Raw genomic sequence first — 26,267 nt, forward strand, 5'->3', positions numbered from 1 at the left:
GAAACTAGTAGTTTCTATAATATAGGATACCGCACAAAAAAGTACTGCTTTCCAACCCATAGTTTCTATGAGTAATAATTATTTTCTCTTTCTCTCTCCCAACTCTATCTTCTTCCTCCGATGGGAGTGCGGTACGAGCCCCCTGAAAACTGGTTGTTTCTCCCCAATGGCGATTTCATGGTTTCTTGGTGCATTGGGTCAAGAGAAGACCCGATTTCTTCATGAGAAAACCATTTCTAAGATTTTTGCTCTCTTTCTTCATTAATTACGTTACCATGTCAGCGTTTTGCCTACGTGGCAAGTCATTTAATGTGGATAGAAACCATCATCAATACACCATTGAGAATGTCTGATAAGTCGGCTAATAAATTCAAACGAACATGTCTGTCGTGGCGTCTTTTTGAACTACAAAAGGCTGTGGCGGCCACACTTAAATGCTAAAGCAAACAACAGCCATCTATCTATGGCGCGCCGCAAGCAGTGTGTGGCGGCCAGGCAAACACCCCCATGCCATGTCTTCGCGTGGAGCCGTTCTCGATGGATTCCGCCTAGTTCCAGCACTCGAGGCATGTGTGCTTGCTTTACGCCCTCACAGGCAGAGCACCCGCCAGCGCCAGGTAAGAATCATGACCCCACTGCCCCAGGTATGAAGAATCGGGGTTTCTGGGAGGGTCTCTGTTGTCGGACAGCTCTGCCTAGTGATAAAGCAAACAGGCCCTCAATTGTAGTTTGGTGAAATGTCTGCTTGTACTTCCTTTTCATGGATATTTCCCCGTGTCTTTGGTCTTTGGGTCCTTTTTGTGTTTGGTTTCTGAGAGGGTGGAGTTCCTTGTACACCTGTCATGAAACTCTTGTAAGCTAGTAACCCAGCAAACTCATACTTTGCTTTCTATATTATTATAATAATAAAGCAAGGCGAACGGCCCAGAGTAGCGGCGCACTCGGGCAGTTTTGTGGCTCACCACTCATCAGGTGGCGCTTCCACGTTCCACCTGCGATGAGCTTCCGTTGCTAGCACCAGCGATGCGAGAGCATCTTCGAGACTCTTTTTAAAATTTACACTTTAAATCACTATTTAGAAAGTTTTCTCAAGGCACCGTTTAGAAAGTTATTTAAGTAAAAATCACTTTGTATATCTTTGTATCCTTATGAGATTTTTTTTTATCTTGTGCACACTCTAAAAAACCATTATTGTTATCTATCTTCAGCTAGCGAGAAATCCAGAGTTGATGATGTCTAATTTGGAGATCCAATTAAAGAGACTATTGGAGAGCATTTTTCAACAAACTCTCTACTTCTATGAATTACGAAAGATATAAAGAGCCTCTTAGAGCTGTTCTGAGGATGACTTGTTAGGATCGGTGACATCAGAGTTAAAGGAAGGGGCACGCGCGTTACACTCCCTTTGGAATGTAAGATTATCAAAACATAGAAATAGACAAAATGTCAGTATTAAAGTTCAATGAAACTTACAATAATCCTATAGGAATTCAAAATACATGAAGTCTATATTGTGGCCTTTGAATACAACACAAAAATATATGAATTCCAAGAGAGATAGACATAAAGAAAAGTTACCATGAGGTTTAATCCTATGCTAGTTTTCCTCCGAAATTCCTATGGTTTTACACATCGCATGGAAATCCAAAGGGAATTCATAGTGTTTAATCATTTATCAAAGGGACATATATGAAAATTTTCTTTAGGATTGATATCCTTCAAAATTCATATGATTTTTCTTTCTTCTAAAAAGGGCCTTAATATATTTTTTCCTAAAAGCATAGTCGAAGTTAGAGAAGTTTGAGCCAAAACAAACTATACTATGTATTTGAAAATGTAGTTATGTACTGTTGTAACACGGCTTCGGCGAGTGACGAAGGCCTCCGACAGCAAGGTGTCGCCAAGGCGTCTTCGACCGTCTTAGGGCGGAGACCTGGCGCTGATTAAAGGAACTTTCCTGGCTATGCTCGTAGGGCACTACATGAGGCTCGGCGGGCTTGTCGCGAATTCCACCCAGGCCGGGCGCTGAGACCTCCGACCTATAGTCAGGCGGACGCCGCCCCGCTTCGGCTCGCCTCCGGTGATGAGGGCGGAGGCCGCCTTACCTCTAAACTAATTAAACAAACAATCTTGCCTGAGTGTGTGCAGGTACTCAAGCGCAGGCGCCCGTGGTCCGCACGAGCGCGCCAGCACGACCCCCGCGCGGCCGTGCGGAGACATACGAACGATGTCTCCGACCGGACCGACGGAGACCCGCCAAGGTGACGGCGCGCCCCCGATGACATAGGCTAGCGTCGGGGACCACGGCCTCCGCGCGGCCGGGCGGAGACATACGGACGATGTCTCCGACCGGACCGTCGGAGACCCGCCAAGGCGACGGCGCGCCCCCGAAGACGGAGGCCAGCATCGGGAATCCGGGCCTTTGGACTGGAGACCGAGGCACGGTGGGCCGGCAGCTTATGGAAGCCCGTTACTTGGAGACGGAGTGGCGGGAATGCCCCGCAAACAAGAGACCTGAGGCGGAATATTCCAGGAATGAACCGTAGCAGTTAAGGGGCATTGTAATAAATTCCTTCAGGAAATAGTTGAGCCCTATAAATAGAGAACACTTGTAACCGTGCGGATGGTTGGTGAATGAATGAATAAAACCCTAGCTTTCCGTGCCAACTCACTACACGCCCTCCTGTCGTGCCTATCCCGAGCCTCCGCCCAAGGGTGACGCCCGATGGGCGAAGGCCTCAGTCTTCCCCTCGTTGTCTGAAACCGCTAGTTTCAACATTGGCGCCCACCGTGGGGTTGACCAAGGCAAACCAACGATGGCAAGGAAAAGAAAGACCACCACCAGAGCAGCAGTGACCACGGGTCAGCGAGGAAGGCCTAGGCGCAACATTCGTAGCACCTACGCAATCTCGCCAGTGGAGGATGACACCAGAGCAGACGCCCAGGGTCAACCACCGGAACCCTAAGATCTAGAGATTCAAGATTCGGAGGCCCAACCAAACTCAACCACAACACCCGAGCAAGAACTGCAACAGCTGCAAGCACAGTTGCAAAGAGCACAACAAGAGAGGGATAGAATGGCAGCTGCATTCGTAGCTAATCAGCAAGCTATTCAAGCGTCAGCACAAGCAGTAGAAATAAGGCAACAGTTGGCAGTCCTACATGCTGAGATGCTAACTATGCAGCATGCAGTACCAGCGTCAACCTCCGCAATCCCAGCCTCCGCAGCAACACCAACTGCAACCATGCTTCAAGGTCCTACGCCAGTGATCAGTCAGTCGATGATGCCATCTCAGGTGATGCGGAGGCCTATCGATCCCAAGTCCCCACTATCTGAAGGCAGACAACAGTCGCCATGGCCAACAGCGTATAAGCCAATCACACTACCAAAGTTCAACGGAAAGACAGACCCCCATCAGTTCATTATGAGTTACGAGGCAGTAGTAGCCTCCGCCGGCGGAGACGACGTCGTCTTGGCAAAGTCATTTGTCATTGCAGTCGAAGGCGACGCGCTGGCTTGATATTCTATGCTCAAACCAAGCACAATCTATTCTTGGGAGAACCTTCGGGACAAGATATTGGCAAACTTCAAGGGGCTAACAGCACAGTCGCTGACTTTCACAGATTGTTCCAGTGCAAGCAAATGCAGGGAGAGACACTACACAACTACTTTCGAAAATTCGTGCAACTAAAGGCGAAGGCACCAGATGTCCCAGACGAGATCGCCATTGAAGCAGCGATCAAAGGCCTCCGAATCGGGCCGTTCGTAGCACACCTAGCAAGAAAGAAACCAACTTCCATACAGCAGTTGTATGACAAGTTTGAGAAGTACTACAGATCAGACAATGACCTCCGCAAAAGGCTGGAGGAGCAAGGTCAAAATAGATAACAAAACAACAGCAAAAATTCCCAGAAAACCTATACGAACTAGAATGTATCAAATCAGAAGCCAGGCCAGGGGCAAGTGCTCAGCATCGAGGGTCAACCTCACCCCGAGCAAGGGCAACAGGCAGCGCCAACATGGCCGGAGACCCAGACAAGGAACCAAGGTTGGCAAGGTTACCAAGACAAAAACTAGAACAGAAACCAAAGCCAGAAACAACGCAGGCTGTATTGCGTTTTTCACGACGAAAACGCAGGGCACAACACCAAAGATTGTCCGGAGACAAAAGAAACATAGGAAAGGATGAAGAACAAGCAGACTGCCTAACCTCCGACACAGCAGAGCGCAAGAGAGGTCAACACCACCTACACAACTGGCCACCAGCAGTACTGCCCAATGTACCCAGCGCTAAACGCAACCCAAATATATCCCTCCACACTGGCCTCTGCCTATTACCCAAACTTCCTACCAGTATGGCGGTCATCACCTTCGCAGCAGCCTCCGGCGGGCAACTACAGGTCGGAGGCAAGCCTGACCTACATAAACCCAAAATCTCCCCATATAACCTACCTCGAAACAAACCCATCGGAACAAAACCGAATAAGGTTCGAGCCTCCGCCACCACAGCACCACATGCAGCAACTGCCTCCGCCACCACCTCACAACCAACCCCCAACACCAAAAAACGAGCCAAACCTAGAAAACCAAGTCAACCCTCATGGAGCACTGCCGACAGTAGGCATGATATTGCCAATCGCCGGAGGATCATCAATGGAGTTTCAAACGAAAAAGCAGAAAAAGGATCACCTCCGCCTGGTAAACAATGTAGCAGTCCAAGGCCCGGCGAAACACATAGATTGGTCCAGAGTCCCAATCACCTTCACAGAAGAAGATCTCCAGCTAGAGAGCTACCCTCACGTAGACACAAATGGTGATCAAGACCAACATAGCAGCATGGGAGATAAGCAGAATACTGATCGACACTGGCAGTTCAGCAGATATCATCTTCGCAAATACCTTCGACCAAATGAAGCTCAGCAGAAATCAACTATAGCCCTCCGAATCCCCTTTAATAGGATTCGGAGGCAAGCATATACAAGCATTAGGAAAAATCTCACTCCTAGTGTCGTTCGAAACCCAAGCGAATGCCAGAACCAAGTACATAACCTTCGACGTCGTCGATCTGTATTACCCATACAATGCCATCTTGGGCAGAGGATTCACAACCAAATTCAACGCAGCCCTGCATATGGCCTACCTGTGCATGAAAATACCAACACTCTATGGTATTATCACAGTCCGAGGCAGCCAGAAAGAAGCAAGAAACATAGAGAAAGCTATCTACAGAGCCCAAAGAAACATCAATGTAGTTGAGTTGGCCAACAAAGAACTAGAGCCTCCAGATATGCCCAGAGGAGAAACAGATATGGCAGGTCAAGAAGAGACAAAGCTGATCCCTCTAGAAAAGGAGTTACTAGACAGAAAAGTAACAATCAGCTCACAATTGAGCAAGGCAGAAGAGGAAGAGCTCATGGAAACTCTAGTAAAAAACAAGGACATCTTCGCCTGGTCAGCCTCCGACCTCCAGGGAGTCAGCAGGGACATCATACAACACGAACTGGATATCAATCAAAACATGAGACCAAGAAAGCAGAAACAGAGAAAAATGTCAGAGGACAAAATCCTGGCAGCAAAGGCGAAGGTGCAAAGATTGCTAGATGCAAAAGTGATCAGGGAAGTCAAGTATTCAGAATGGCTTGCAAACGTAGTACTGGTACCAAAGAAAAATGACAAAATGAGAATGTGCATAGATTTCACAGATCTGAATAAAGCTTGCAAAAAAGACCCTTTCCCATTGCTAAGAATAGATGCCTCCGTCGACAAGGCAGCCAGATGCCAGAGGTTCTCTCTCCTCAACTGTTTCTCTGGGTATCACCAAATCTGGATGAAAAAAGAAGACGAAGACAAGACAAGTTTCACCACTCCATTCGGGACATATTGCTACACCAGAATGCCAGAGGGCCTCAAAAATGCAGAAGCAACCTTTTCTAGAATGACAAAGGAAGTTTTGGGCTCACAACTAGATAGAAACATCATAGCCTACATTGACGACATAGTGGTCATGAGCAAGAACAAGAATGATCATGTCTCTGACTTACAGGAGACCTTCGCCAACCTCAGGGCAGCTGGCCTCCGCCTCAACCTAGAGAAATGTATATTTGGAGTCACAAAAGGGAAGATGCTCGGTTATATCATAAGCAGCGAAGGCATCAAAGCAAACCCGAACAAAACCAGAGCAATAATGACAATGGCAGAGCCCAAAAACAAGAAAGAAGTGCAAAAGCTGATGGGAAGAATAGCAGCGCTCAACAGATTCATCTCAAAATCAGTAGAACGCAGCCTACCCTTCTTCCAAGCCCTGAGGGGTGGAGGCAACTTCGAATGGGGGTCCAAGCAGTCGGAGGCATTTCATAACTTGAAAGAGTATCTGGCAAACTCACTGATGGTCTCCGTCCCAGAATCGGATAGCCACCTATTACTGTATGTGGCGGCCTCCAACCATACTGTCAGCACAGTCTTAGTCCACGAGCTGGAAAAAGATCAGGCAAAACTCAAAAACTAGTTTATTTCATCTCAGAAGCACTGTCCGGAGCCAAGCTAAACTACACAGAGGTAGAGAAAGTTGCCTACACAGTGCTGATGGTATCAATAAAACTAAAGCATTATTTCCAAGCCCATGAAATCTCAGTTCCAACATCGCTGCCACTACAAGACTTGCTCAGAAACAAAGAAGCCTTCTGCAGAATAGGCAAATGGGCTACAGAGCTATCACAGTTTGGTATCTCATATGTCTCCAGAACAGTAATTAAATCAGAAGCATTAGCTGATTTTGTAGCAGATTAGACACCTCCGACAGAGCCCAAGGTACAACCAACAACTCAAGGCTAGATAGCATTCACGGATGGAGCCTGGGGCCAAGCCGGAGCAGGAGCCTCCGTCGTCCTAACGGCACCCTCTGGCATCAGACTGAAATACGTAGCAAGGCTAGAGTTCAAATCAACAAACAACATAGCAGAATATGAAGGCCTGATCTTAGCGCTGAGCAAAGCAAAGGCCCTAGGAGCAAAAACATTGACAGTCAAAATAGATTCTCAAGTGGTCACTGGCCAAGTAGAGAAAGAATACACAGTAAGAGAGCCAGAACTCATCAAATACCTATCCGTTGTCAAAAATTTGGAGCAGAGATTCGAGGGTTTCACCCTGAAGCACATCCTAAGATTAGAAAATGCAGAGGCAGATGAATTGGCAAAGGCTACGGCAAACAACCTGCCACTGCCACCAAACACTTTTTACCAGATCTTGAAGTCTTCGGCAACTACGGAGACATCTAAGGCACTAAAGCCCATACTACACCTACAAAATGAAGATTGGAGAAAGGCGATAACAGAATTCCTAGAAGGCAAAACCACCGAAGAAGATGAAGCAAAAGCAGCAAGAATACAGGCTAGGGCAAGAAATTACACAATCATAGATGGTGTACTGTACAAGAAAGGAGTAGTCCAGCCTCTCCTCAAATGCATATCACAGAGCGAAGGCATAGAGTTGCTTCAAGAAATACACTCAGGAATTTGCGGGTCGCACATTGGCCCTAGAGCTTTATCAGCAAAGGCAATAAGGCAAGGCTTTTATTGGCTAGCACACATACAAGACACAGAGTAGACAGTCAGAACATGCAAAGCATGCCAAACATTCTTCCCAGGACAGTCAAAACCATCGTCGGAGACCCAGCTTATACCTTCGACATGGCCGCTGCAAAGATGGGGTATGGACCTGGTCGACCCATTGCCGCCGTCCCAAGGAGGAAACAGATTTGCAGTAGTAGCAGTGGAATATTTCACAAGATGGATAGAGGCAAAGCCGTTGGCGAAGATAACCTCAAAAACTATCAAAAAATTCTTCTGGCAGAACATCATTTGTAGATTCGGTGTACCGAGGATTTTGACAGTAAACAATGAAAAACAATTCGATTCAGAGAACTTCAAAGAATTCTACAAAAGCATAGGGACAAAACTAGCCTTCGCCTCGGTATACCACCCAGAGTCCAATGGCACTGTGGAAAGAGCAAACAGAATAGTGTTTTTAGCAATATCAAAAACATTGCTGGGCCTACGTAAAGGAAAATGGATAGATGAATTACCTAGAGTTATTTGGTCACACAATACATCCGTCTCAAGAACAACAGGATTCACACCATTCAAACTGCTTTATGGAGAAGTGGCCATGATGCCAGAAGAAATAAAGCACGAAAGCCTCCGCACAACGAGTCAGCTGATGTTGCAAGATGAAGAATATGCAAAAGAAACAATAGAAGCAATAAGACTAGAAGCAGTCGAAAACATTGCAAAATATCAGTCCCAAACTAAAAACTGGAGAGACTCCCAGGTGGTAAGGAAAGACATAAAACACAGAGACCTCGTACTCAGAAGAAAACCCAACGCACAACTTGTCGGCAAGTTGCAACCGAAATGGGAAGGCCCATACACAGCAACGACAGTTGGCCGACCTGGTTCTTTCCACTTGACCGACAGCGAAGGTGTCACGACAACCCAAACATGAAATATTGACAGCCTTCATAGATACTACATCTAGGCAATGTACCAAAGGGCAACCTCCGCAAAATATAAGCGGAGGCCCCTCCATGCATTTACCTTAGTATTTTTACTTCAATCAAAACAAAATGTAAAAGAGCCTGCACTCTTTTCCTCACAGGGGAACTCCAAGCGGAGGTGAGGTTTTTAATGAGGCAGGCTCAATGTAAAAATCCTCTACAAGTATAAAGAGGTAATTCCCTAAAAGAACGCCCAAAAAAACCCAAAACCGAAAGCGGCTAGCTCTGGTGCTGCAATATTCGGTAAACAAAAACTATAGGTCCTTTCAAAGCGCTAGCCATAGGCAAGGGTAATTTGAAACGACCTCTATGGCCAAACAGGCCTTCGACCTTGACAAAGACCTGACCAAAGTCAGGCATCAAGGCAAAATTTTCTTTTGGCTAAAAAGGCCTCCGACCCTTGACAAAGACCTGACCAAAGTCAGGCATCAAGGCAAAAATTTTTGGCCAAAAAGGCCTCCGATAATTGACAAAGACCTATCCAAAGTCAGGCATAAAGGCAGCAAAAAACAGCCAAAATAGGCCTTCGACCTTGACAAAGACCTGTCCAAAGTCAGACATCAAGGCAAAAAAATTTTGGCCAAACAGGCCTCCGACCCTTGACAAAGACCTGAACAAAGTTAGGCAGCAAGGTCAAAAAAAAGGGGAGAGCCAAAAAGGCATCCGACCCTCGAAGAACAAATTCAGGAGCCAAGGAAAAAACAACCTCGGCAAAACACGCCTCCGACCTTAACGAAAAACACCCCTAGCATCAGGGGCAAAAAATTTGTGGCGCTAGACTAGGAAGAAGGTCTCCAGCTAGAAAGCTACCAAAGGTCTCCGACATCGAAAATAGGAAAAACATAAAGTGCCTGACAAAACACTGCCACCACTGCAGCGCCAGGCCTCTTTACTTCAAAAGATCTCAAGGGGAACGAATGATTCAAGAAAGATACAGGCTATTAAAGCCAAGATACGATCCAACCAACAACGTACAAAAATGTTAACACCCGAAAGCCACCACCCCGCTATAAAAACGGATTCCCCCCGTGCCCTTAAAAACTCAGTCAGCATAGGGCGCAAGGGCACAAGGGGGAGCAAGGCATAGCACAGGCAAAAGCCATAGCGACAGCCATGGAGGCAGGGGTCTCCTTAGACATCCAACTCGGCCGTAGATATTGTACGAAAACTCGTAAAATCGGAGGCAACAGTAGACAGTCGGAGGCAGTGGGAAAAGAGATAGGACCTACGGCACGGTGATGAACAGCAGAGGCCTATAGAAGCAGGGGGATATCGCACGAAATCTCGTAACATCCCCCTAGTGCCGGAGACCTAACCTGCCATCTCCAAAGGTCAACCATGTCCCACAGGTGTGCAGCGTCAGAGACCCATACCTCCAGACAGCTAAAACACCCACCTAAAGAAATATCTAGAGTCTCCGTCGTCTGCACAAGCTGCGCCAAACCTCCAGTCGGATCAAACAATGATTCGGCAAGCCTCGCCAGGCAGACTTCAAGTACGCCTCCGCCGGTCGAAAAACTACGGAGACTTCTACCCCGGCCATCAAGCGAGCACAGAGAATGAGAAAAAATGGGGCGAAGGTCCTGGCCACCACCTCTGTATCGCGCGTGTTCGCACAAGCAAAGGACAATGGTGTGCGAGCTCAGGACTAGACGAGATATGTAACCTACCACGACGGGCTCAAGCCACCGCACAAACAATCAAGAAAGTGAACCTGTCTTATATTCCATAAAGCGTCGGGAAACATTCTTACAGGACACCAACTTGAAATAAAATCCTAACTATTGTGGTGGAGGTCCGCGCCAAGCGAGCGCGCGAGTAAACCCAGCGCGCTCATCGTCTATGTCAAACCCAAATGACTCGAACACGTCGTGCGCAACGCTGCGGGGAAAGGCCGAACGCCAATACTCCCAAAGCTCTCCGCTCACGTAAATACCGTCGTTGTAGAGAGTCAAAGGCGCAACATCTTGCGCAGGCTCCCGATTCGGAACCTACACAAGGTTAAAATTTTCCACAAAACCATTCAGAACAAAATAAACTTTATTCACAAAAGTCCAACTGGATTGCAAAATACACGCTAAAACAACTAAGTGCTACAAAGAGCCTAGACCTCTGGCGCATCGGCCGCAGCGGAAGTCCCTGGAGCGGAGCCCGCATCAACTGTGGGCGGGCACAGCGCCTGTGGCCTCCGACCACCACCACCACCACCGATCGTAGATCCCCCTAGAGCGCCACTAGTGGCGGAGGCATCGACCGCAGTCGCCGAGCGCGGAACTGATGGAGGCCTGCCCGCAAGACTCGTCTGCGCATCCTACAGCATAGGCTAGAGTGTCAGGGGCAAAAGCAATGAAAGCCTTCGCAGCATCGCCAAAAACAAAAAGAAAAAGGGGCGGCTTCAAAGACTATAAATACCTTCGCCCTCTTGTCCTCCGCCAGTTTCCGGGCAGCAGATCTCCCAAATGGAGCCCAAAAGTGCCCAATGAAATTTCTCAAGGTTTTTCGCAAACCAAGAGAGGTCTCACCGAGCTCCTCCGGACCAGGTAGTGCCCCCTCCGGAATACTTTCGGTATGCGTACACCCGCCGCGTGCCAAAAGTTTGGCATAATTCGCCACTCCCGCTAGCGCCCCGTAGTCCGTGCAACCGTTGATCAGATCGGGGAGCTTCGCAAGGTGACGCTTTAGCTAGGAGGCGAGGGCGTACACGCTGTCTTCCTCCGGAGGAGCGGAGGTTTCGCCTCCGAGCTCGGCGATGGTGGCCCGGTAGTAACCAACGGTTGCAGCAAGGACTCCTTTGACCGAGTCCAAATGCCTTGTCGTCAAAGACAACTGCTCCCTCACCGCTGCTGTGGATTCCTTCTCGGAGGCTTGCTCTCGCCGGAGACCCTCGGTCAGCTCGTTCGCCCTACGGGCCTGCTCGACGGACAAAACCTCCACTTCTCGGGCCTTGGCGAGATCGGCCCTCAAGCCATCCTTTTCTCGCTCCTTCTCCGTCAGAGACAGGCGGAGAGCTGTAAGAGAGTCCGACAGACCCCCTTTTTCACCTTCCAGGCGCTTGATTTCCGCCTTGAGCGCTTCGATCGTGGCGTCTCAGTTGGAGACCTCATGGGTACAGTGCTCTTCCATAACAACACTCGTGTGATACCCCTACGACCAGAGGGAAAAAACCAAAGCGATCAGCAACGGAATCAAGAACAAGTCTAGAAGCGAGCATACACCAAAAAATAAAAGAAGGAAAGGGGCAAAACCGCCGGAGATGCACCAGGCTCTGGTGTTCTAGGTGAACACGGAGAAGCTGGAAGAAATCCATGTCCCTCAGACGCTGTTTGAAGCGATCTATTCAAAGAAGAGCAAACAAACATGAAACGATAAGGTGAGAAAAACAAATCTCACGTTAAACGCACCAACAACCAAAGACCACCTCCAACGTCTCCAAGAACGGCAAGATAACACTCCTCCCAACCTAAGATAGAAGTGTCAAAGGAGCCTACATAAAAAACAACAACAACAACAGCTCAGGTCAGAGGGCAAATCAGAAACGGGCCAGATGATGATCAAAATAAAAACATTTTATACTTACTCGGACCCGGCACCGATAGCCCCGGCTGCCCTGGACTGAACCTAGCGCCCGCAGTGGCTGCTCGCTCCTCCGAGGTGAGGAGTCCAGCCATGACATCACCTGCAAAGCAATAGATACATAGTATTAGCACTTAGCGCAATACGCAAAGGAATGAACCGGGCGAAGACAATAAACACAAAGATGTGCACCAAACAGACTTACTCATAAAAAGCCTAGGTTGGGCGGCTTGCCATGCCCTCTGAGCAGAAGTCTCTGCCATATCATGTGGCGGAGGCCCAAAGGGCCGGACTTCCTCAGCCAGTGGCCTAGCGGGCGGAGGACTCGAAGAAGGCCGAGCCACCGGGGCCTCCTCAGCAAACGCGGCCTCCAGCCGCTCGACGTCGGCCATAGGCATGGGCGAAGGCGCGACAATGGCAGGGGATGAAGGAGCATGCCGTGAGATGGCCTCCGTGTCCTCTTCAGAGCTTGAGCATAGCCCGCCAAGAATGTCGGGCATAGGCTCGATGGTGCTATCTTCCGGCTGTTCACCGACGCTCGTAGCACCATGCGAGGAGCGCACCGGGGCAGCGCCAGTTTCTGGACGCCCGGCACCGCTCACAGCTCCGCTCGTCGGGCACACCAGAGCTACAAGAGAGCCGTGATCCCCTCCACTCACAACTCGCGCGTCCGCTGATGGGACGGAGGAGCTCTCAATGTCTTCACTGCCAGCGAAGGCCACGCTCGCACTACCGGCAGAAGACATGGCCAGCACAATCAATGGAGCACTGCTCTTCTTCTTTTTCGTAGGCGCCTGAGCAACAACGGCACCCTTCCTCTTCTTAGACTCGGCCTCCGCCATAACGTTCTTCGCGAAGGCCTTCTTCTTCTTTTTCTCAATTGAGGCCAAAACCTCAGCGGGAACCTCACGCTCCCGGTAGACGATCCCGACCTCCTCAAAAACTCAATTGAGCCACGGCATGGTGCCTGCCACGGCCATCCAAGACATGTACTCACGCTCGGAAATCTTGCCAACCAACCTTATGGCGGCTTCCTCAACCTCGGAGATGAAACTATCCTCCGTCACCCCCTCCCCTAGAGACTGACCAAAACGAGGAAACGGAATCCCGGCCTCCGGCCCAAAGACGGGAACCTTCACCTGTTCCAGCCGAAAGGCTGGGTTGTTTTTGCCTAGGGGCCAGTAGTTGGAGGCCATAATCTCCTCCACCAGTCCGCGGCCACCGGAGTAGCGGCACGCTGCCACAAAAGCCTAATCACAAGACTCCCTTGTCGGAGACACCTCCTTCGGTGGATCCACACGCATGAGCGGCGCCATCTCCTCCATCCTCGAAGTCAATGGATACTCTGAGAACTCCATGCCATCCTCGGTGATGCTACGGACCCCATAGGTCTTCACGTAGAACCATTGCTCAAGCCAGCCGCGGTCCCACTTGCCCTTCTGGCAGAAAGAGATCTCCAGGCGGTCTGCGCCCTGGTTCCTCTTAGACATAAAGGTGCAACTACCGTACTAGTAGATCACCTCCACCTCCTTGCCCTCTCGCACCTCATTTTTCTTCTTCGGTTGCTTCTGCAGCTCATAGTATGCGTAGAAGGTATCCACATCTGGCTCGGTACCGTAAGAAACGCACGCCCAGCAAAATTTGCTAAGCGTGAGGAAGGTAGTAGGGGTCAGATGATGGAGCTAGACATTGAAGGTCTCCAACACCCGGCAGAGGAAGGGGATGTAAGGAAGGCGAAGGCCGCAGGTGAAGAAGTCCCGAAAGACCACCGCGTATCCCTCCTCCGGCTCTGGAACAGTCTGACCCAGCGGAGGGATTTTTACCCTGGAAGAAGGAAAACATGACTCCTTCAACATCTCTGCAATTGCCTCCTTAGTAATAGAGGAGGGGCTGAAGTCCCAAGACTTTATCGCCATATCTCTAGAGTCCGCGGCAATCAGGTCTCCGATAGACGTAGAGACACTCCCCAAATCCTCCTCCACTAGTTTTTCAAACTCCAACGCGGAGGCAGAGGCAAGCATGCACTCCTCAAAGCGCGCACCCCAGCCGACGGCCCTAATGCCGAGAAGGTGGCGGTAGGGTCCAGAAAAGGTGGGCCGATGAGTTTGGGCGGAGGCAGAAAGGAAAGCCACCGCGATAGCAACCTAAGCGCGAAAAGCAAGCAGAAAGACAGAACGCGCGGGGGCAGAGAAAGGCGAAAGCAAAGAGAGTAGAGAGCGATTTCTCGAACGCAATGAAAGCGAATGAGCGATGCGGGGGGGGGGACCCCGCCACCAACAGCACCCTTATATAGGCAGCGAGCAGGCGGTCCGACTCCCGCCACACAATGGTCACATCTGGAAGATTCGCCCGCCGCACAACGGTCACCTCTGGAAAATTCGCCCGCCGCGCAACGGTCACCTCCGAAAAAGTCGCAGGGTGTGCAACGGAAACTGACACGGCAGAAACAGCCGCGCCGTAGGGCAACGGCTAGATTTGTTGCCCAACGGCTACTCTCAACGACACCAACGACCACGCCAGAGCAGGCCAGGGGGGAAGTAGCGGGGCCTCGCTCGAAGACACCGATGAATATGGCCTCCGCCCCCGCCAACACCTTTGGCCAAGGCGTTTTGAGCTCACGGCACGCTCCGGCGAACCATGGTCTCAAAAGGGGGAAACTGTTGTAACACGGCTTCGGCGAGTGACGAAGGCCTCCGACAGCAAGGTGTCGCCATGGCGTCTTTGACCGTCTTAGGGCGAAGACCTGGCGCTGATTAAAGGAACTTTCCTGGCTATGCTCGTAGGGCACTACATGAGGCTCGGCGGGCTTGTCGCGAATTCCGCCTAGGCCGGGCGCTGAGACCTCCGACCTATAGTCAGGCGGACGCCGCCCCGCTTCGGCTCACTTCCGGCGATGAGGGCAGAGGCCACCTTACCTCTGAACTAATTAAACAAACAATCTTGCCTGAGTGTGTGCAGGTACTCAAGTGCAGGCGCCCGTGGTCCGCACGAGCGCGCCAGCACGACCCCCGCGCGGCCGGGCGGAGACATACGAACGATGTCTCCGACCGAACCGGTGGAGACCCGCCAAGGTGACGGCGCACCCCCGATGATGTAGGCTAGCGTCGGGGACCACGGCCTCCGCGTGGCCGGGCGGAGACATACGGACGATGTCTCCGACCGGACCGGTGGAGACCCGCCAAGGCGACGGCGCGCCCCCGAAGACGGAGGCCAGCATCGGGAATCTGGGCCTTTGGGCCGGAGACCGAGGCACGGTGGGCCGGCCGCTTATGGAAGCCCGTTACTTGGAGACGGAGTGGCGGGAATGCCCCGCAAACAAGAGACCTGAGGCGGAATATTCCAGGAATGTACCGTAGCAGTTGAGGGGCATTGTAATAAATTCCTTCAGGAAGTAGTTGAGCCCTATAAATAGGGAACACTTGTAACCGTGCGGATGGTTGGTGAATGAATGAATGAAACCCTAGCTTTCCGTGCCAACTCACTACACGCCCTCCTGTCGTGCCTATCCTGAGCCTCCGCCCAAGGGCGACGCCCGACGGGCGAAGGCCTCAGTCTTCCCCTCATTGTCTGAAACCGCTAGTTTCAACATGTACTAACTTCATACACGTACAAACTTATAACATTTGGGTCAAACAAATGAATGTTGCCACTGTCTCAAAAAATTAAAATTCTAGTTTTATCAACAATCAAACTATTTTAAGCTCAATCAAGTTTAAAAAGCACCAATATTTATATCACCAAATAAATATCATTAGACTCATCCTACAGCAGATTTTTTTTAGACAGTAGTATTTTCAAGAATAAATATTGAGCTGTATTTATTTATTTATTGATAAAACCGGAGGGGTTTGCACCCCTACATGATATTTTGTTACTCCTCCCATTCCAAATTATAAGTCGTTTTAACTTTTTTGGCATATCCATTTTATTATGCATCTAAATAATATGTCTAGATACATAGTAAAAATGGATGAACTAAAAAAAGTCAATGCGACTTATAATTTGAAACGGAGGGAGTAGAAATTAAAACAAATACAAGTTCAAAGAGCTAAAAGAAAGGTTCATGAGACAAAGAAAGACAGAAAGAAAATCAAAGAAACATATAAAATTACAACATATTTTGGGTCCATAAATCAAACGAAGCAGCATCTTAGTTTGATTTATGGAGCTCAAGTTGAGCCCAAACTGTCAACAACTTGAGCTCCTTGAGGAAAACTTCTTTAACAGCATTGATGGACGGTGGCATATTCTTGGAGATGAAATCATTCCTTGCCGTCCAAATAGCCTAGCAGAGGAGGATAGCCTAAATTATGAAGAAGTGACTATTAATTTGAGATCTGATTTGAGGAAGAGCTTCAGGGAAGGTTGAACTAGCACCAAACACAATATTGAATGGGTTACAACAGTTTTTCGCAAAGGTGCATTCCAGGAATAAACGTGTTACTGTCTCCTCCAAACTCAACTGACAGAGAACGCAATTATAAGAGTCAAGATGCATGTTTTCCCTTCTGAGAATATTCCTTGCGCTCAATCTGTCATTCATTAGTAACCAGAAAACAGAACTTTATTTATCAGAAGAAGCAAAACTGATTGGATCACTTTGCTCCAAGAGATACAAAAGCACACATCCTACACAGATTCGATAACATTAACATCTTACTCCAAGAGATATAAAATCAGGGCGCATGTGCAGCGAGATTAGGGACTAGAGTGGCCCAGTGCAGGTGGCCTTTTTTTGTCAGAACTGACAAGAAATGAGTGGTGTGCACGATTGCACGGCGCCCCCATTTGGAAATTGCGAGATACGCTACAAAAGCACTATCCACTCTTGTACAAAAAATACAATCCACTCTTTATTATAGGATTAGTCTCTAAAAAAACACCCTCCTAACTCTTGTACAAAAAGTACAATCCACCCCAAACGTCCTCAAAAAGTCTATTTTGAACCTCCTAATCATTGGTGTTGACTCTTTGTCTATTTCATTCCCTCGTCTGCCCCCTTAGCCTAAAAAACATATAATTCTAGTTTACCGAGGAGCGTAACAAATTTAAGTTTAATCAAATTTAAATAAAAAACTACTAACATCTATGACACCGAATAAATATTATTAAATTAGTTATAAAATATATATTTTTAGCGACCCCTATTTGAAGCGGCTAGGTACTACTTGGAATGTTCTTCCCGGCATTCTTTGTAATTTACATAGTTGAAACAGTATTAGAGCCCTTTGTTGTCAACATGTTTGATTTTGGTTCCACTGGGTAGTCGTCCTATTTGGCTATTTGGCGGGTATATCTCAATAAGTTACTTATAGATCGCATCCATTCGAGCTAACGAATTGGCTATCACTTTTAATCGAAATGGGATTTGGCCTATATTGATTTGTATGTGAAGTGTGGATTTTGTTTTTGGTGTATGGGCCTAACCCACGTTTCTTGGAAATGAGCTTCAGAGTGTGATTTTTTTTAACCATTTTATCTATTACTGACCCCGTTCGTTGGTCTAAATCTTGGCTGAAACTGGCTGAAAAACACCGTTCTGACTGAATTATTGTAAGAGAAAAACACTGTTTCGGCTGAAAAAACAAGCCGAATATAGAGTAAGCCGAACGGGGCCATTATGGGAAGGTGCAGAAGTTCAGGCTCCGGTAGCATCTTCCGCTCCAGCTCCAAGCATCAGGGATTGTCGGGGACGAGGAGCAAGCTCTGAACTCGCGCGCCATCACTGATACTCGAATAGTCCATTGATGGCTTGAGCGCATGAATCATTTTTTGTGTGTTTGATTTGAGTAATGGATAAGTTGATCGTCTACTCATTCATCTTTTTGTTTGGTTTGTAGAACTGAATGGGTTAATCCATCACCATCTTATTTATCGTGAACTAATTAAGTATGGAAAAATTTTCCATGCAATGGTGCCGCACCACTTCGCTCCCGTGTGAGAGCCTATACGCATTTGACACGTGTTATCCTAGAGAAAACACGGAACAAACAAGCGAGTGGGCTGCAGAACGGAACAAACAAGCGAGCAGGCCCATTGACAGAACAAACTACGGAATGGCCAACGGACTACGGGAGACACGCGTCAACTGCGTATAGGCTGTCACAGAGAGCGTGGACCCAGGTGAAAAAGGGTCAGAAATGACGTGGCCAAGCTTAACGCTCATATGATAATGCTTGGCTACGGTTGTCCGTCCCATTCAGACGCCGTGTGTCTCGCTCTGCTAGCTGCTGCCCTCTCTCGCGGCGCACCCCACCTTGCACGTGCTCGCTCGCTCTCGCCCGTCGCACGCCCCACCTGCACCGCTCGCTCATCGCTCCTCTCTCTCTCTCTCGCCCGTCGCGCGCCCCACCCGCCCTCGCCTCTCACTTCTGCTGTGCGCCGTGCCGTCCGATCCCTCCCGTAGCGTGCGACGCCCGCTCCCTCCCGTAGCGCGCGTTGCCCGCTCGCTCGAGCCAAGGGCGGTGCTACTGGTGGGGGGGCTCGCGCGCCGCCACTGGTGTTGGTACTGGTGGTGCTCTCACCCCGACGACCGGAATCAACTAGACCTGGCCTTCCTCTCTTTTATGTTGTAAATATACGTTTCAAGTGTTTCATATGTTTCAAAGGTATTTTGCAATTGTTACATATGGATGTTGCAAAAGTAAATCTGGATGTTGCACATGTTGCATATTTTGTAAGTGTTTTCAGAGTTATGTTGCAAGCTTTTGTTCAAAATGTTTCATCTGTTTCAGACGTAGCAAGTGTTTTATCTAGATGTTGCATATATTTCACACACATGTTTTAAGTGTTTTATTTGGACGTTACTGTGTTTCACACACATGTTGTATGCGTTTTATCTGGATGTTGCATATATTTCACACATATGTTTCAAGTGTTTTATTTGGACATTACTGTGTTTCACACACATGTTGTATGTGTTTTATCTGAATGTTGCATATGTTTCCCACATATGTTGCAATAGTATGTTTCAAATATTTCAGTTGTGTCAGACGTATATTGTATCTAGTGTTCATGTTGCAAGTGTTTCACGGAGGGCACGGTGAGTGATGGGCGCACGGCCCAGAGGATGAGGCGCGACGAGCCAGGGGTCGGCGGACGGGGCCGCAGTGAGCTAGGGGCTGACTCCTGGGTCCTGTCCATGTGGAGAGAGAGGAGGGGGTCAGGGGGAGGAGCGGGGTGCAGCGACTGGGGCATATTGCGCGTGCAAGGCGGACAGCCCGGACACGAGGAGTAGTGGGCACAACGTCGAAGCGAGGCGGACAGAGATGGGCTGCTCAAGCGTCCGGGCGCTAGCCACGCCCATGCCCATAGAGTGCTAATTTTGTAATTATTATTCATCTAGATTGCAACTAATTATTTAAAAAAAAACCCGCCTCGGACTGCTGGCTTGCTGCCCCCGCTTTCATGCGCCGCCAGGTGCCGCTGCCGCGCCCGTCTCTCCTCTCTGCACCTGCCGCCTTCCCCTGCAGCTAGCCGGGAAAAAAAGACGCTCGGAAATCCTCGCTAACCCCTCACCAAATGACTCGGCCCCTTCGCCTCAACCCCTGCCCGCCACCAAGGCTTCCCTACGCCTACCCGGCGCCAGTGGAGCTTAATGAACACTGCAGACGGCGGACTGCAGTTATCCAGCGACATGGAGATGGAAGCGTACCCCCACCACCCCTTCCCATTAGACTTCCAGTTGCGCCATCTCGACGACCACCGCCTCTCCGACTCTAGGCACACCACTGTTGGCCTCGTCCCCGAGCTCCGACCATGTCCCGTAAGGAAGCAGCCACTGCCTCCTCCCGCGGGCGTTGTGCCGTGCCATGGACGCCCCTGCTCCTGGTGTTGGCGAGCAGGCTCCTCGTGCATCCCGCCTGCGTCATGTGGGGCCGCCAAAGGCCTAAAATCCGATAGCAACGGCATTTCCAGCCTCCGTGTCCGTTTTTGCTCCCATGTGCTCCGCGTTGCCGCACACCATCGTGTCGTGCCTGAAGACACACCGTGAAGAAGAAGGCCGGCGGATGGAAGACGTTAACGTCATGTGATGGCATAGTTATCCTTTACGTTTTCTATGTAAGCAAACTGCTGTTGTGTGGGCCCATGAGGTCAGCGTCTGTAATGGCACATAAGTGCCCAACTCTATGCTGCATCCGGCAACAACTCCTTATTCAGTAAAAACCGAGTCGCCAAGGCAGAGGGCTTTCCCTGCCGGCGTCCTCGATCCGTACTCCTTCTCGTGCTCACGTCAACGGTGACTAGCCAGCGGCCAAGGGTGTGACAAGTGGTATCAAATTCGACCTATCCTCAGCGTGGGTGACGAGCGTGACCGCTCTTCATCACCGCTTGCTACCCGGCACTCCGACAACTCCACGGCGGCGAATCCAGTGGTCCGACGCCCAACCACCACCATCGTAGCACTCCACCTTCCTCAGGTACTCTCTCGATCTCGTTACTTCAATCTACAGCTCGTAATTCTGGTGGGCAGGTAGATCTCTGTCCACACCCTTGAGGTGTTCGACGCGAGGTCCCATAGGTCCCTCCTTTGGGGTGAGCTGGGTCAGCGACGGCTTCGGCGTCGTATACCATGAGATCCACCACTTCTGCCTCCACCAAACCTTCATCCATCATCTGACTACACCGATCTACTCCATCTACGGCTCGACAAACGACTGGGGGACTACTTCGACAATCATGGGTTCGGCGGTGTGAACCAAAGTGAGCAACCTCAATTCTGCTTTGTTATTCATCAGTTAGCACGATTAGGTGAACAACGAGGGTTGTGAGGCACTTGTCCTTGCATAAAATTCCGTAGTTGTTTCACTTGATTGGGTGCGGTGGCGTTGGCGGGGGAGTGTCCGTGAACTTGGGTTGCGAGGCAGTGTTCTCGTGTAAATTCCTCGGTTACGCATCACTCCCAGGCGCGCAGTGTCGGTGACAAGCAACACTCGGGGAGGGGCCACCCAAACCGGTTGTTTGATTCACTTCTTTGTTCGGATCTTGTCCATTCATCATCACGGCTCCACTCAAACCGTCGAAGCAGACTCAAATTCTATTGGACACCATGTCCAAGAGTGCTGACAAGGAGAAGCAATTTATGGAGCAAGTCATGGATCAGTTTGATCTGCTCTTTTCCAGAGTGAATGATATCGGTGAGGTTCAGCAACAAATGAAAACCCAAATGGACATCAGGGGGCAGGCAATGGACAACTATTCTGCAGAACAGCATATGATAGCCCAACAAGTTAAAGCTAATGGTGCAGCAGTGGTACAACTGACCATGAGGCAGTTTGATCATGAGGATGCTTATGCAGATGAGGCCAAGGGTGTGACACATCGACCTCAACGGTGGTGTCGATGCTTTCATGGATGATGCCCTCAATGTGTTTGGTGAAATGGGCACAAGGTATGCATCTTTTTTTTCCTTTCAGTATTTGGTTCCTGATTCTGTATAGTCCCCATCTCTATCGGTTGTACAAAGATTGACATGAGTTCAATGATTTCAGTGCAATTGTTGGGATGGTAACTATCAGCCATGCGGCTGGACATCGAGGTTCTTCTATCAAAGCAGATGCACAGCATCTCTCCACGCAGCGCTTCTCATGGTGTTTCGTTCCTCAATCCAGAAATGGTGTGCTCGTCATCTTGTTTTAACCCTCTATTTCTCAGGCGCAAATGCACCTCTCCTCAATTATGTCCCAACTTTGTTCGATTGGGGAGAGAAAGTTAAGCTGATTACATATCCATTTTAGTGATCTAATGATGTCACCAATACTTCCCCTTTAGGAGTAACCAATGAGCTCACAACATAAATAAATTACAATAGAGTACATTGCTTATTGGAGCATGGGTGATACCTATTTATTAAGTTTTATGCTGCTCATAATAAGTTACCATTTAGGCAAAGAAAAACTAATATGCATCCTTGCAAGCTAGATTCATTTTTTAATTATTTGTATCTTAAATTTTTGGTTGTTCTGAGAATTAGAAAAATAACTATTTGGTGAAGTATGAATGACTCGTCTAGCCACCTGGGCTTTACTATAGGTAAGGCTCCAATACTTGCATGCTGAAATATGTATACCTTCAAGCATGGTCTCATCTTTATATATTTTTCTGCCGTCGTCTTAAGTCTCACCTACCTCTAACTACACCATTCATAAAAAATATGCTGATTTGTAAAAAAAAAATCTGAATAACCATATGTTTGAATAGCAGTTGTCAAAGTTTCATATTCCAATTAGCACTATATATAACTAAGAAAAAAATAGAACTGAAAACTAGAGATAGTTGTACTCCATCAGATGTGTGAATAGCAGTTGTGAAAACTTAAGCACACCTCCAAAAAACTCTACAAATATCATACTTCAAAAAATCAACAGTTATTGTCATTTGTTATTGAGTGCATGTCTCTTTCAATCAGCATGGGCAACGTTGTTAGGTTTCTAAAGAACAACATTGCAAAGCTACCACATAGATTGTCAGAGTCTGAACCCAAAGGTAGTCTTTAGCGTAATATGGATTGTTTTATATATATGAGACTCACATCACAGGCTGGTTAGACACATTTGAGTGCAAAGCTACCTTTCATTTGAGTGCTCATTTCTCAATCATGGAGCGAGATCTGAGATACCCATCCCTGATTGAATGCATCTCTGTCACAGCATCTGCTAACAACACGCGCTCTCTGCCTCTCTGTGCTGTTGCTTTGAGCAGGATATGCCAAGCCTAAGGATAGACACCAAACACTGCCGAACCATACTTCTTGTTGTCCTTTCATGGATCAGGTCTTCATTATCATCTGCTTCTTCATGCAGCCAGATTGTTTGATCAGCTATCTCCAGGGCTCTGTCAGGAACAGAGCTGCAGCAAACCTGTGCAGGTCCAGGGAATCCTTGAACATGTCATCAGTAGGGCTCCTTCCCGTGAACATTTCAAGCAACAATATTCCTAGGCTGTAAATATCACCTAGTCCAGATACCACACAACCTTCAGCGTACTCTGCAATATTTGCAAACATATATATAGTTACACTGTCGCCTTTGCCAAAAATTATGGTAGAGGGTGAGAGGAGGGGGGAATAAAGACCGCAATATTTTCAATTACCTGGTGCGATATAACCTATGGAGCCTCTGATTCCAATTGAGCTTTGTGAATTTTGCATAGTTTTTACTATTGTACTTAAAGGTAGGATTCTTGATATGCCAAAATCTGCAATCTTAGCTGTCATGTCTTCTGCAAGAAGAATATTGTTTGGCTTCAGGTCGCAATGGATGATTGGTGGCTGGCTGTTGTTGTGAAGATAGTCAAGTGCATCGAATATATCAGCAGCTATGCAAAGTCTTTGTGAAAGACTGAGGGTATTTTCTGGAGTGGGATTACTCGACTGCGGATTGATCCAATCATCTAAGCTACCATTGGGCATCAACTCAAAAACTAACGCCTTGAACTCTTCACCTTGTGGATCAACACTCGAGCAACAAGTGACAAACTTTAGGAGACAGCGATGGCGTACTCTTCTCAGAGTCTCACACTCAGCCTTGAAACTCCTTGAAGATCCTGACTGCTGAAGGTTGAACACTTTTACAGCTACGGTTGCAGTTGCACCTTCCTCTTCTAAAGTACATCTATAAACAGAACCGTATCTTCCTTTGCCAAGCAAGTTAGCTTCTGAAAATACATTAGTTCCTCTTGACAATGTGTAATACGAAACTCTCTGATACTGTTCGTCATTAACCACTGATGTAGCTTGTCTGTTTTGTCTTTGTTTCAGCTTGTTTTGTCGTACCAGAATAAGAACAACAGCCGAAACAAATGCCATGACTACTGCTCCTGTGATCGGCAGAGCTATTTTAAGAATCCTGGGCCACCGTTTTTGGTTCATGCTTGCAGCATGGAGACAATTGAAGGCTTGGTATCCCACCGCACAACCCGTCATTCCCCTGAACCGCTGCGTACGTCAGGTTTCTGAAAACACCCTCATCCGGTAACCTGCCTTGCAAATTATTGAACGACACATCTAAGTTCCACAGCAGTTTCAGATTCTGTAGGGTTTCCGGGACTGGTCCGGAGAAATGGTTGTGCGCTAGACCCAACTGTTGCAGATTGCCAATGCTACCCAGGGCATCAGGGATCCTACCAGATAGGCTGTTCACGGTAAGGTTAAGTATATGTTGAGCCCTTTCAGCTTGGCCAAAGATTCAGGCAGGCCTCCCTCGAACGTGTTGCTGTCAAGCAAAAGGAATTCCAGCACCTCGCAGTCTCCTATGCTGTCAGGTATGTTGCCACTGAGCTGGTTCCCTGACAGACTCAAGGTGTTTAGGTTGGCCAAGGCACCGACTTCTGATGGAATGGGTCCGGAGAGAAGATTGTTTGACAAGTCCAGTAACAAAGAAAGCGATTGCAACTCAAGGATTTCCCTCGGGATGGAGCCGTTAAGACGGTTGTGTGACAGCTCCAGATAGTACAATTTCTGTAGCTTCCCAAGGCTCGCTGGAATTGGACCTCCGAAATTTGAGTTGTGTGCATCTAGGAAAACCAGATTCGTAAGATTCCCAACAGCAGAAGATGGTATGAGGCCTGACAAGCTAGTGTTGTGCAGGTCAAGCGTAGCCAAGTTGGTTAGCTTCCCAAAGCTTTCGGGTATCACGCACGCCAGAGAGACTAGGTCCAAGCCGATCAAGTTGCCCATGTCCTCTGGGATGCTCCCGGAGAGCCTGTTATTGTGCAGATAGAGCTGCTGCAGTGTCGCTGACAGGTTTATAATTGACGGTGGCAGCTCCCCGCTGAAGTAGTTTATCACTGAGAGTGAGTTGTTGGAGCTGGCTGCAGTTTGCTCCCAGCCCTTGCTGTCGTCTGCCTCAAGCTGGTTTTCGAGTGCAACCTCCCACTCCCACTCCCACACGCAAAGAATCTGGAGGCGAGTGAACGTGTTACCGAGATCCGCCGGTATGCGCCCGCCGAGATGGTTGTATTCGAGGCGCAGTTCCGTCAAGCTTTCCGGGAGCGCGCCGGAGATAGATGGAGTTGCGGCCCATGTCGAGGGCCCGCGGCCTGAGACGCCGGAGACGGCTTCGGGGATCTCACCATGGAGACCGTTGGAGGACAGGTTGAGCAGCCGCAGGAAGGTGAGGTTCCCGATGGCCGGCGAGAGCGTACGTGCCGGCCAGATCGCTCGAGGGCAGGCTCAGTGCCACCACGCGCGTCGGCCTGCGGCGGCTGCACGCCACGCCGTGCCACCTGCAGAAGCCGAAGCCGCCGGCGCTGCTGCTGCTGTTCCACGAGGCGAGCGCGCCCCGCCTTGAAAGCTAGCAGCGCCGCCTCGTCGCTTGCCAGTTGCCGCGGCGATCGTCAGGACGGAGACGAGGACAAGGGTCATGCTCATGCCCCGTATCGTTCATGACGTACTCGTGTATTGCTTGCTTCGGTCGGGTTGCCTGGTGGCCTGTGTTCTTCCTGGGCCTGTACTGTACGTTAGTCGTTCCTGGGCTTGTGTTCTTCCTTTCTCGCTCCCGCTCGCGCACTCTCTAAATATAGAAATAGAAAGAAAAAAATGCAGGATTAAAGTTGAATGAAACTTAGAATCCTATGGGAATTCAAACTACATGAAAAGTTTATATTACGACCTTTCAATACAACACAGAGAAAATACATGAATTTCAAGAGACAAACACAAAGGAAAGTTTTCATAAGGTTTAATACTATATGCTAGTTTTCTTCAGATCCGAAATTCCTATGGTTTTAACATGCTATGAAAATCCAAAGGAAATTCATAGGATTTAATCATTTATCAAAGGGACGTAAAGGAATTTTTTCTTTAGGACTGATATCCTTCACAATTCCTATTATTTCTCTTTGTCCTAAAAGGGGGGCTTAATATTTACCCCTAAAATCATAGCCGAAATTAGAGAAGTTTGGGCTAAAACAAACTATAACATGGGAATAGTTATGTACTAACTTTATACACGTACCAAGCTTATAACATTTGGGACAAACAAATGCATGCTACCTCTGTCTAAAAAAACCTAGTTTTATCCAAAACTAAACTATTCTAGGCTTATCCAAAATAAAAAAACACACCAATATTTATATCACCAAATAAGTATCATTAGACTCATCATATAACATATTTTTCTTAGGACAGAGATAGTATTTTTA

The 26,267-nt window shown here is 48.5% G+C and overlaps 1 pseudogene; it reads right to left on the minus strand.

Moving 5' to 3' along the window:
- Positions 1–22,709: 22,709 nt before the first annotated feature.
- On the minus strand, positions 22,710–25,494 carry LOC136465014 (probable LRR receptor-like serine/threonine-protein kinase At3g47570; annotated as a pseudogene).
- Between the last annotated feature and the right edge of the window lie 773 nt (positions 25,495–26,267).

Source organism: Miscanthus floridulus, chromosome 7, assembly GCF_019320115.1.
Source record: "Miscanthus floridulus cultivar M001 chromosome 7, ASM1932011v1, whole genome shotgun sequence".
Classification (NCBI taxonomy): Eukaryota; Viridiplantae; Streptophyta; class Magnoliopsida; order Poales; family Poaceae; genus Miscanthus; species Miscanthus floridulus.